This window comes from Triticum urartu, chromosome 5A (assembly GCF_056163025.1).
Source record: "Triticum urartu cultivar PI428250 chromosome 5A, HENAU_Tu73, whole genome shotgun sequence".
Lineage (NCBI taxonomy): Eukaryota > Viridiplantae > Streptophyta > Magnoliopsida > Poales > Poaceae > Triticum > Triticum urartu.
The window spans coordinates 452910067-452923115 of NC_141877.1; the positions used below are offsets into that span (position 1 = coordinate 452910067).

Consider the following 13049-nt stretch of genomic DNA (forward strand, 5'->3'; position numbering starts at 1 on the left):
CGCATGTGAGGTACAACTAATAAGTTTACAGCTTCTACCCGACTATACTGCAAGTGTTACATGGACATTTGCGGTAGCCCAACCAAGTTGCCCAAATGAGATACATATGCACCGACGCAACCTGCAGAGTTTAAATCGGTAGGGAGTAACCATGCGCAGAGAAACAAAATCCGCTTTCAGACTGCACTGCTAAGTCAAGTCCAAAGTTTCGTTCTTCATATAGGCTTTGTGATAGAAATGGCTTATACTTTAAGTTTTGACCATGTAAATTTCAAAATAAAATGACTATAGTATGTTCTTCTCATGCGTAGTTACCCATTTTAGCTACCCAAATCTTCTGGTTGGGCTAATAAATGAAACACTGATTGGCATTTCGGGTGAGAATATAGAGTCTGTGTTTTCAGAAAAATAAAAATATTATAGATTTGTATTTGAGGGAGTCAGAAATGGTTTTGTTGCCATCCATCTATGATATGTTGGTGACTTTTGTGACCAGTTCATCCGTACTATGTTTTCTGCTCTAGTATGATTTACATAGGAGCAATTCTCATGTATATAACATTATGTACAGCTCAAAATAAATTCACTGTTATGATATTCCAGACTGAACATGACGGAAATATGTAGGAAATGACCTGGCCCATTAAAAGGGTAGTGGCAAACAGTAGACATCTAAAATGACAGGATAAGGCTTAACCATTCTGGTAAATTACGAACCTGTACTTAATTCAAATGACAATTAAACCCAATAAGAGTGGCGCAAAGGGCGAACGCTGGTGAGAGCCACGTTCTCGTTTTTACTGTGTCGAGATAAAAAAAATAAAGTCATTGGAAGCGGAGAAGCACATCAAGCCCCACGTCCCCCACCTCCCCCTTCCCCCACGTACATCAAGCCTCTTCTCCTACGCCTATGGCTAACCCTAGCCGCCACCGTCGCCAGCGCACTACGCTGTCTTGGATGCCAGCGCGGCTCCGACGCCTCATGGCGCTCCTCATCGAGGTATCCTGCCCGCTCTACTGCATCACTGAGGCCGTCGAGCGCGAGGGCATGCACTCCCGGCCGCAGCGGTGGTTCCCGATCTGCGCCGCGGCCAGGGGGAGCTGCCGTGCCGGGACCGCGCGGCAAGCATGCAGACCTGCGACTCCTCCGACGGGAGGAGGAGAACATGGTGGCGGCGGGCCAGTGGGAAGGGGGCGTCCGGGTCGACGAGGCGCTGCGATACGAGGCGAAGGACGAGGACGAGGTGGGGATCACCGTTTGCACGCACGGGTAGATCGGCGGCGAGCCCGACGCCAGCGCTACCAACATCGGCACCAGCAGGGTCGCGCTCGAGGAAGGCGCGGGCGTGGCGGACCAGATGCAGAAGCAGTGGACCAGGGCCGACATGGTGCTTGTGGGCGCCTGGCGAATTTGCAGGCGTGGCGTCATGACCGGGCACAGAAGAAGGTATGACCTGCATCTCTCTGTAGGCTGTACCGTTTGGCTGTGTCGCTGTGGTGACGTTCTATTGTTTGAATTTGGATCACGGTGCAGGTCTCGGCAGCACCCAATGGCAGGCTGAACGGCATGGGTGGCATATCAAAATCCTCGTGGCGTCCATAGGGCAGTGGGCAACCATGTTCTTGGGGAAAAAATTGTAGCTCGCGTGGTGAGATGCTCACCAGTAGTCATAGTTGCAGTTTTGGTGCGTCAACGTCAAGTGGTGGATACATTGTTGGCTTGAATTTGCATGTCCCCTGAAGGTTCTAAGTGAGTGTTGCATCAAAGGGTGTTGTTATGATTTCCTCGAAGTATGGATCAGGGGAGTCAGGTTTACATGATTTAGCTCGTTGTTGGCTAGAAGATTACAACAAAGTATGAATGCTGGCCAATTTTATATTCAGTTGCGCTTCACATGTTTGTTTTTCGGATAATTGTTGCTCCTTTTTTTGTGACTATTGATTGTTTGCTTTACCAGGAATATATAGGATGACAATCGTTACAATGCTCTTGGAGTGGGGCACATCTTACGTTTAAGAGGGCCGAGAAAGATCGGATTTTGGTTGACAAGATTCTGGGTACTCCTTAGTTTCAGATGATGTACTGCTTATTTTTTGTTACCACTTCATGTGATTTATAGTTTCTTCACCTTGGGCAGGAATGGTAGATGTTTTGACCACAAAAATCATAGCTTCGGAGAATGAAAGAGGAAGAGTTCACATGATATGATGGCGTACGTCTATTTACTGATACTTCATTTCTAAATGGTGTTTGTTTTTCTTTCTTCCTTGAGGTTTTTTCGTGAACTATTTTGCAGGTACTCCTTCTCTCAATGCTGGATGAATACATGATCGTTTGGCAGGACAAAGAACAGGAAAGAAAAGACAAAGAGTACTGTGCAGTTGCATTTTACTATCTAAATTCCTTACGGCATCATTTTTTCATTTCAGTCAAAAGTTTGAATTCCTCAAATGTGCATAACTGCAGGATCAGAAGAAGCTCCAGGATTAACTCAAAGCTGAGCAGGAAGCTCTCTACGGTTTAAGAAAAAATCCATCCAAGACTCAAAGTATAAAGAAGTCACCTAGACACTCAATTGGTGGTGTAAACCATAGGGTGTCCATTGGTGGAGCCACGATGCAAGCACCCAAAACAGACGTTATATTTGAAGAATGTTCATGCTGCCAAGAGAATTGAAGACATTGCCTGTTTGTCCCCTGGTAAGCCCCTATCAGGTTTCATAGTTTTAGCATGAGTCTCGAGATTCACAGTGGGTGGAACATCAGAAAATTAGGGAACCAGAACATAAACTCTCTGAAAAATATCGTATATTCAGACATAGAAGACTTGATGTGGTAGAGATTGTAGTTATTAAGCAAACAAATTTTTTCTAATTTATATCCAACCATATTTAGTGGGTTTTAACTATAGTTAATTTCTAACAACCAGGCTATTGTTACGCTTTTCTAGAATTTGTTCTAGGCTTGGGCTTATAGATTTGTTGATGAACTTGACTCTAATGCTTATACCACTTACCTTGCAGAAAGGCTTTGTTTTATTGGTGTTTAACCATCATCGATATAGAGGATGAATAAATGTTCTTGGAAGATGTTGCTTGATTTTTGAGCCCATGTGCTATGCTAATATTTTGGTTGGTGTTTTTTGTGTTCTCCACTGGAATAACCATAGCTTGGCTTTCCTGATGTTATTGCTCTGAAGTGTCTACCTTGGTTAAAATCACTTCGTGTTATCTCAACTTTGTGTTGCCTTCATGCCAAATCCTACAGAGCTTTGATGATGTTCTGTGCCAATTTTCTTTTAGAATTATACTTTCTTTCATGTTTGATATTTGATCCTTAATTAGTATCTACTGCCCATGATTTTGTTGTTACTGGAAGCATCGCCTTGAATGTCGTTTAGCTTTGAAAGGGAAAGGTTTCAATAGGGGATTTTATTACTTTTAGAGGGTAGGATGTTCAACCGTGCATTCAATTTTTTTCTCTGACTCTGTATTGCTTTACTATTGCGGTGAATTATATTTTTATCCAGTTTTGCTCCTCTTGATGATTGGAAGTTAGCATTGCTCCTGTTAGAGCAAGAGTATACCAAAGCAAGATCCAACCGAGCTAAGGATGTAAGTTCACTGGATTGTCTTTGAACACTGTTTCGCTTATGCATTATTTACTGCGGTTTGACATGGATTAGCTTGGCTTTGCATCTGGGATCTCTCTTGCTTTCCCAACAACTTCAGAAGAGGTTTCTGGATTAGGTATGGTGTATTCAGTTAGCATTATGTCTATGAGTGCAGGTTATATGAAAGTAAACAAAACCATAGATTTTAGTCCTAAAACAGAGAGGTAGACTGAAGAAAATATGTCCTGCTCGAAAACGACTCGTGTACTTACAACTAAAATTAGAAGAGGTGCTCTAGTTCACTGTGCATAAGATATTAGAGCATACACATGATTATTCCTTTTAATATATCCCATTGTATGAGAATGGAAATACATGTACGCAAGGCCATATTTTCTGCTTAAAGTAAAGAAATACAAACCAAACTTTATCTACTCACAATACGTGTCTACTAAACATGTATGTATAACATATATATCAACTACAATAGCTTACAGTTAGTATCATGGAGTCAATTAGTACAAATAAATTTATTGGAAGTTTCTTGGTCTTAGCAAGCAAGCCCAACTTGCATACAACAGAATAATTAAATTGTACAAAAATCAGATGTCTATGTTCTTAATTATTTAGTACATCAATTTAACCAAGGATCAGCATTAAACTAACCAAGTACTCCCTCCGTTCCTAAATACTTGTCTTTCTAGGCATTTTAACAAGTGACTACATACGGAGCAAAATGAGTGAATCTACACTCTAAAATATGTCTACATACATCCGTATGCAGTAGTCATTTAAAATGTCTAGAAAGACAAGTATTTGGGAACGGAGGGAGTAGATACAATGGACTATAATTAGTTTGCTTTTCTATTGCTGGGTAACCTTCTTATGCCATCATTTTCTGAGTATTTTTATGCTGCAGGTATCTGGTGCAGAGCCGATGGAGAGAAGCAACATCATGATGCTGCTATATCTTTGTGGTCTTTCTTTCACTATGATGATCTGCTTCTTATCTGTTCTAGGTGTCACTGTCATAGCTTGCTTAGCATTACTCAGATATACGCCAGGCAGTGGTTACCTTCCTTCTTTTGAAGGTTGTAAACACGCATTTAAGTCACACATACACCATACAAGGTATTGAATAACATATCCTCTAATTTTTACAGGCGTCTTTTTGTTTTCCAGAATTTTTGGTTATAGCATGCTACTTCTATCTCTTGGATATATAAGCTAAACTCAACTAGAAGTAGTATTTGCTAATTATCTATTTGCAATTCAATTGTTTAGTTATTTTAGGGCCGTTAGTTCATTGATTTAATGACTTGTACCTTTGTTGGGTACATTGCAGATGAGCCTTTGGTATATGCAGCCACACTCCCTTGCCGCCACCTGCTACTTCAAGTCCGCCGACGCCCACATTGGAAACTAGGGCTTCTCCATAGCCCACGTCAATCTCCACCTCGCCCTCCTCGCTGGTATACATGCATCTCATTCAGTCTGTTCGTTGTAAAACTTGTAGTGTCCACAATTCAAAAGTAGGAGTTCACAGAAAACTGCTTCTCTGAATCACTCATTGTTCAGTTTTTGTTTTCTTGTGGTTAATTCAAAGATCCATTGCCAAAAGTGTGAATATGATTGCAAATATGCTTATCTTTTGAACTCTGGAACTGTTGCCTATACATGCCTATTATTGCTGAATATGATGGAAATGTGGATGTTCACTGTGGTACTAATATAAGACCTTTTATAGATCTCTACTTTAGAGATCTATAAAAGGTTTTATATTAGTATATAGAGGGAGTATTTATTAGGAAGCAGCTAATAGGACTTCCAATAAGCAAGAAGTTTCCTATAATTTTCCTGGATGCAATAGGATGAACTTTGATTTTATTGGAAGGTGCTATAGTATAAATTTCAAAGACCCACTTCAGTTGTTGCTGTTATGGATTTATAAATCTTAAACATGGCAGTCTTTTGGTGAATACATCTATTGTATTTTGGTTAATAAAATGTGTCAGACAGATCCCCACTCTTCAGCAGAGCTTATATAACATTCAAATTGTCTATTAGATTAGTTTCTCACTGCACTTTGTTTCATTTTTTTAGTTTGGATCGAGTGTAAATGTAAGGAAGATACTGTTGTCACATAGTTTTTTTTTTGAAAGATCCAGCAATTGCTGGCTTTTCATTGATTATAGCAGGAAGCAGCGGGAAAACAAAGGGGAGGTGAAGATCCGAGGATCAAGTGCGTAGGGCCAGCCACATGCGGCCGAAAACCCTAGTACAGGAGAAGGAAAATTTCTCTCAGGGTGGCTCCCCGAAGGGGCTCTCGATGCACGTTGCACCTGTGATCCTTCAGAGCTCGATGCTGTCTCGGATGCGCCTGATGATTTCTCGCACGCTCGGGAGGTTGCTTCGAAAAGTGCAGTTGTTTCTTTCTTGCCAAATTTCCCAGCAAGTGAGCAGCAGGATTGACCGCGCACCATGTCGTCGTGATGGATCAGTGCGCGCCAAAATGTTGTGGATGATCGTGCTGGAGTTTCTGCGGCTCCAGCAATCCGCAGGGGAGAGGGCGGAGCAGCCGTGCCATTGCCCGATCGCAGTCCAGACCTGTCTAGACTCCGGGCAGTTCCAGAACAGGTGGTGCGATGATTCGAGGCTTCTGACGCAGAGTTGGCAGAAGTAGCCATTCGGCCAGCCCCTTCTCTGCAATCTGTCGTTGCACCAGAGCCTGTCACGCAGCAGTAGCCACGAGAAGATTTTGATCTTCCCCGGTGCCCAGGCTTTCCAGATCAAGTGGTCGAAGTTGGTCGCCGTCCTGCCTTGAAACTGAGCTTGGTATGCGGACCTAGCCGAGTACGTCCTAGAGCTTGAATGCTTCTAGGTCAGGTCGTCTGGCACTCCTGGTTGGAGGGGCGGCGCCGATCGTTGCAACTCGCGGTGCAAGGCTAGAACGTCCTCGAGGAGGTGCTGATTTTGCCTGTGGGCAAGATCTCGGATCCAGGTGTCGTCGCTGAGTGCGTCGTGGACCGATCGGTGCTTTCTCCGAGAGTGGGTGAAGAGCTCGGGGAAGCGTTGGGAGAGGGTTGCATGCCCGAGCCACGGGGAGCGCCAGAAGGATGCCCGCGTCCGTCTCCGATCGTCACCTTCATCGAGGCCGAGAAGATTGCCCAGTCTGCCTCATCGCATGGCAATTCAGAGCCGACCCAGGGCCTTTCCGGGTGGTGCCAGGCGATCCAGAGCCAACGAAGACGGAGTGCTCTACCGAAGCGCTGCAGGTTGGGGATGCCTAGGCCTCCATGCTCCGTGGGGGCACACATTGTCGGCCAATTGACCTTGCAGCTGGCACCCGTGATCTCTTCATCTTGGCGCCAAAGGAAACGTCGCCTGCACTTGTCGATCTCCCTGAGGTCCATCTATGAGTTACTAGGAGGTAGCTCCTGCATGTTGATTGTGCTTCAAGGTACAGTAATTTGTAGCATACTAAATTAGTGGTTCGTATATGTTGTGCATCCTAGGGACAAAGTTTGATCCGTAGGTAGCTGAAGAAGTGAACAACTTCTGCTCTTTGCATTGCAGGTTTCCTATGTTCTAAAAATTGATGTGTATTCAGGCGTGCTATGTGACGCGTTGGAAGAATATGATGGGAGGAGGAGACACAACACTCCACTCCACTTCCTATTATTGCTATCACGTTGTTGCCACACTTGGGCTAGTTCTATTGTGCATGCTTCTTGCTATTTGGAATGCATCGTTCTTATTTTTTTAGGTTAGCTATCGTTTGAATTGATAACAGGACAAGGTTATCAACTCTTTCTTGGCGCGCAACATATTTTTCCAGGCCAGGAGGAAGCTTGAGAACTTGCCGCCCGATCTCGCCAGGGTGATGAGATGGAGGCCTGCTCGCCGCTGCTTCGCTGTTCGCTACACTTTCAAGGGCTCAGGGAGCACCGCCTTTCGCTACACTTTCAAGGGCTCAGGGAGCACCGCCTTACTGACGACCTCTTCCTCAACAAGCTCGTCGTGGAGTGCGTCGTCGGGTCTACTCCAATGTCCTTTATTTTGAGAATTCATCATTCACCGCCTGCAGACAGATCGTTGCTGACCGTCACTGCCACCTATGTATACTTAATGTAGTGTGATTCTTAAGCCCGTCAGAGTTGTACATACGTCAATGTAGTGTGCTTCTTACGCCTGTTTTGGACAGTATCTACAAAGTGTATGCAATGATCAAAACTGGCGTCCCCTTCATTTTGAACCAGCTATACAGTTGATTGCTAGTTCACCAAATTTAATCTACTTTTAGCTCTAATGATTTGGATTACTATAATGGATTTGGCATGCTTTATTGTCATTGATTAACAAGGTTGTCAGTTATACATGCATCTGTGTAGTAAATAAAGAAAAAGACAGCAGAATGGGCGCTTGCAACCTGGCATCGCACAGGCACTGATCAGGAGGCGCGCCACGGGCGTGCCCCGTCCACTAGTACGGACCAAAGGGTGTCATCATATTAAATCTGAAGCCACACTCACTCAATGTGTAGTAAAACACTACAAGAATATTACTCCATACTACATCCTAGCACGAGCATGTCGACTCATAATTGATTGAGGAAAGGTGCGTTGACTTTTATTTGAGGAATGTTCTATAAAACAATGGGATCATCCGATATTGACTTGCAACTAACATTACAGAAATCGCAATATCACCTTCATTGACATAGGGATGTGGATTACAAAATATAGAAACATTCAGTTTTTATAAGATTAAAAGATAGACAAATGCAAGTTGTTTTAGGGGATAGACATGTGCAAGTTTATGTAAGATAATAACACCTGTTTCATACAGAATAACTCACTATAGAGAAGGAGTGGCAGCATACTCGACGCTGTGGTCTGGCTTGTAAGTAATCAATGTTCTGCATAATTGATCCCTCCTCTGCGAAGGTGGATGTGTCGTGTGCATGTCTCCCAGGGGGTAATCCGTATACATTCATTCACTAGCAAGCATATCAACACTTGTTCATGTTGAGTAACAAAACAAGTTAGAAATAGAATTTTGAATTAGAAAGTGTTAGCAATTCTATGTAGTATAATTTTATAACTATAGTTTCACTTTATATATCTTACAGAACACTGCATACATGTCCATAACACATCCACACTCAAAGCTTCAGTATGCACATATATGTACAATTTGACAAACGTATACATATGAAACTTATCTGCTACCGAGCCGCTCTGCTCTTGTACGGAATAAGGATACCAACTTGAAGCCGAAAACAACATTAGCCTGAAATATACAGAAGATTTTTCAATGCCTTTGTAGTTAGGACATGCATTCCAATTCATCACCTAGATGGACCAGACCAACTTAAGCGAGCATGGATGAGTAGTCACAACAAAGCTCAAGCAACTCCTAAGCATGCTAGGATGGTTTAGCTATTTGGTGACAATGACAGGTCATGCAAAGGAATGTGTTCAACTACCGCAACAAGTAACAGTTGAATCGTTGTTGTCCTAATGCAATAAAAGAGAGCAGGAGCAAGAGAGTAGGATTGTGTCAGAGCGATCAAGAGGGTTTGCTTGCCTGGCACTTTAGAAGATAGTATAGCTCTTCATCGGTGTCAACGATCACAATGTCGAAAACGTTGGCTACCGAGAAGGAACAACACCAACTAGCAAAGAAGAAACACAATCAATGCAATGCACATTCATATGAATGACATGTCATGTTAAGGTACCGAATTTACCTAATGCAATATTTAGCCAAGTTAATTGAAGTGGAATTCAAACAAGATCAAATTCCAACTCCAAATGTTATTTCATAAATTTCCCTAATCATCCTTTGTCCTATTCAGTGAGGTTAACTTGTTCAAACATGCATGATCATAGCATAAATAGATTCTTCATATTTTTCTGATCATTTTTCATATATAATTTATTTCATTTGGAGTTACAGTTGAATCTCTATGATTTTTAGAAGTTTTGACTCGGCACAGTCAACATTGACGTCAGCAGTCAACCACAGTCAAACCTGACGTGCGGGACCCATCTATCATTGACAAGTGGCTAACCAGGGTTAGTTAACCTAAACTAACTATTATTTTAGCCGGCTAACCAACAAAGGGGCCCACTTGTCATTGACATGGAGGGGTGGTTAGGCACTAACTAGACTGGGGTTAACCGGGCGTTTAGTCGCCGGCAGCGACCAGGGACGGGCGGAGGGCATCCGAAGCACTCCTCCGACGACCATTTGAGCGGTAGATCTGCCGAAACAGCGCACTATGGCGCGTCGAGTGGTGGCGGTGGGAGGTGCTGGGATGGCCGAGAACGACGTCAACGACGAGCTACGGCGGCGGCCGAAGTATGGGCGCGACACAGTAGTCGATGCAGTGCACGGGGAGACCAGCCGAGGGGTCATATATATATATATATATATATATATATATATATATATATATATATATATATATATATATATATAGGAAAATGGTTGTGTACTCCTGAGAGTACGTACTCCCGCTCCTCATATACCACATAGATGAATCTTTTATACATTTTTATTATTTTTAATATACTTCATTAATAATTATTAGATACCCCAAAATGAGTTTCATGAAAAAATTCATGTGAGTCTATATATTTTTAAATATTTACGTATATACTTATATGTTTGTACGTGAAAAGGTATATTACAAAAAGTACGTCGCAGATGATATTTTTTCAACTAAATTCATATTGGGGTATCTTAGAATATTTAATGAAGTATATTGAGAATAATAAAGAGGTATAATTAATGCATATATGAGGTATATTGAGGATGAGAGTACATACTCCCAAGAGTACAGAAGATGAGTCACATATATATATATATATATATATATATATATATATTTAGTGCTACTATTCATCACCTAGGATGCAGAATAAGTTATTGTTCACCCGAGGTAATCTTACGATCATTTTATAATTAAATTACGTTTGAAATTCAAATAGTTACATTTCTATTGATTCACTACGTAAAATTTGATATAAGAAAATAAAAATATAAGTCATAAGACAAGAAAATTTGTAATTTATGTGTATTTTAGACTATGTTTTTACGTTTGTAATTTTACATAACATAAAATATTTTTTACGGCGATTATATATTTTTTACCGTCTCTTTTTGCGTCAGAAATAAGACAAACTTATGAAACATAAAATTACGGTGCATTGATGGTAAAATAGAGGAGGGTGAAAAATAACTATTCCTCACCCAGGGTGACGAATAACTATATATATATACGGCTGCGCTATTGTTGTAAGCGAGCGCGCATTCTGCTTAATCTACGCTCCGGACGAACCAACTTAGGCGCGCGGATGGCGCTGACCACCACAGAAATTTTGGGGGTAACCGACAGTTCTAGGAAAAGTAACGCATTTAATTCTGTTACCATGTGCTGGTCCGTTACCTCATTCTTTTGGGCTACTAATTATTTTTTTTTTTGAAAGTGGCTAGTAATTATTGAAAGTAACAGATGTAGTGTACACGGTAATAAAGTTAGTTTTATTACCGGGCAGTGAGATATGTAGTAAACATGGCCGAGATATGTAGTAATGTATTACTACATGCTCACAAACTGGCAGTAGTAATTTCTCTTGTAGTGGATCGTAATGCAAACAGATGGGCAGTGAGATATGTAGTAAACCTAGTGTGGACATGTCGAAATGTATTACTACATGCTCACAGTAGGAAAAAAAATGGAGTGCATGCAAATTACTAGATGGTAATGTCATTACTACTACTGCAGGCCCAATTTACTGATGGTAGCAATTAACTGTTGGGCTCTTTTACGATGTGACAATCGTCAGTTACCATAAATTAATGGTCCAAGTGCGAGGTGTTGGATATGTTAACTTGATCGTAACACGTTACTATTGATTTTTTCGGAGGAACGCGGGCCTGGTTAAGTGCATGTACAAAACGATGGTCGTAAATTCTTTACGGTTGATTTTCTGGTGGAGTGAGCGCACTCCGGCTAATTAGCACGTATGGCCCAGTTGGGTCGATGGGCGGCTGGAGTAAGTTATAATGCGCGCACACTGAATTTAGCAGGTCTATATATATACATATATATATATATATATATATATATCCATTGAATATTTAAGTATATTATACACCAATTGACTTAGTGAAATTTTCAAATAATTGTAAAGAAGAAATATCATTTGAGGATATCTAGTCATATTTACCTGATCTTGACTAAGTCTGCTCATTAGCCACATTCAACGGAACAAACCAAAGAGGCCAGGCTACCAAAATTGGTTGCATGGACATAAAATCATCGACAAGTCTAACTTCTCACCGAACTATCTAAAACGTTAGCTCCAACAAGTTTTATTCCTGCCATTCTGAAATATCAATTCCACCATTTTATTGATCGTGCATTGCAGCCTAATAATGGCAAATGCTCTCGCATTCCCTTGTTTCTAAAGCTGCCACATAGCGGTCGCGGAGCTAGACAGAAACCATTGGGTGGGGGGGGGGGGGGGGGGAAGGGGTGGGCAAAAGCTAAATGACAAAGATCTGGAAAGGGCAAAAGGCTAAGTTTTCCTTCATCTAAGCCATTAAAATAAAAAATTCTTCAGACTTTTGACCAAAGCTGGGGGGGGGGGGGGGGGGGGGGGCGGCCCCAACATAGGTCAGCCGGTGCCACCTAGTAAGAATGGCAAATGAGTCAAAACCTTTGCGATCCTTGCCCCGAACCACACATCTTCCTGGCAACCAGCCACCTCTCATCAAAGGAACCAGTTACGTCTGGGCATGGTACATTTGATCCTTAGAGCATCTCCAACAACCTTTGTATATTGGATTGCTAAAAAATGGTGATAGAAAGAGGAGAGAGAAGGTTTAGCAATCCAAACCAAGTTGTGCTTAGCAGCATTTGTATATTTCATTGCTATATCTATACCAATATAAAAAGACCCAAAGGGGCAGATTCAAATCATCTCGACCGTCAAATCATGTTATCGAGCGGTTCAAATCGCTTCAATGTTGAGCACCAAACACGTTTAACGCTCTAATTACCCACCACTGCCATTGGTTATAAACACGTTTTGACTCAATGCTATCCCATGAAATTTGCCATGTAACTAATATCCTACCATTTCCGTGAAAAAGTAATTGATATCTTACCAAATACCAACGTGCAACCGATATATCTTACATAATATAACGTGCATTGCACGTACATTATTACTAGTTTGTACGAAACATACAATGACACGGGACACAGTTTGTCATACACACTACAAACTAGCTTAGATACATGAATACATATACTACCACAACTCGCCACCGTACGCATCACATACACACTAGCAAGTGATCTCTCCAGTTTGCAAATATACAAAGTCCGGGTGCAAGTACAACAAACTTTGTAAAAAAA

At 41.8% G+C, this 13049-nt stretch overlaps 1 long non-coding RNA gene across 10 annotated transcripts; it reads left to right on the forward strand.

Moving 5' to 3' along the window:
- Positions 1-852: 852 nt before the first annotated feature.
- On the forward strand, positions 853-7941 carry LOC147971873 (uncharacterized). 10 transcript variants are annotated; one of them, XR_015604877.1, is made up of 12 exons: positions 853-1447; positions 1535-1855; positions 1959-2058; positions 2139-2213; positions 2298-2371; positions 2468-2700; positions 3024-3614; positions 3732-3749; positions 4533-4744; positions 4959-5085; positions 5776-7073; positions 7190-7940. It is a non-coding gene; the product is annotated as an uncharacterized LOC147971873 (long non-coding RNA). The 10 variants fall into 10 exon arrangements; XR_015604882.1 differs by having other exon boundaries at positions 3530-3614; positions 7190-7939; XR_015604876.1 differs by having other exon boundaries at positions 2468-3614; positions 7190-7941.
- The last annotated feature ends 5108 nt before the right edge of the window (positions 7942-13049 follow it).